This window comes from Procambarus clarkii, chromosome 6 (genome assembly GCF_040958095.1).
Source record: "Procambarus clarkii isolate CNS0578487 chromosome 6, FALCON_Pclarkii_2.0, whole genome shotgun sequence".
In the NCBI taxonomy this organism is placed as follows: domain Eukaryota; kingdom Metazoa; phylum Arthropoda; class Malacostraca; order Decapoda; family Cambaridae; genus Procambarus; species Procambarus clarkii.
Genome location: NC_091155.1, coordinates 25564433 through 25564752, shown reverse-complemented (window position 1 = coordinate 25564752; position 320 = coordinate 25564433).

Sequence of the window (320 nt, the reverse complement as noted above, 5' to 3'; positions counted from 1 at the left end):
CATAGCGTTTCGGGCAAATCGACATAATTTCGGACATAATCGACTTGATAGTGTCGATTGTGTTTCGGTCCAGGGCGGACCGAAAGGTCGTCGATTTCTCATTTTCTGGTGTGTGGATTAGTCTTTATATCTTAAGGCACGTTAGTGTGACTCATCGTCTGCATTGGTGTTTGTACATTCTTACAAATACAACATTAAAAAAATTGTAGCTAGCGTCAAACATTGTTATTTGCTTAGCTAAACGAACTAGAGGGTTCAGTTCCTGAACTGATTATGTGCCTCTGTAATCCTATACACCACCGCCCACGGGATGGGTATGG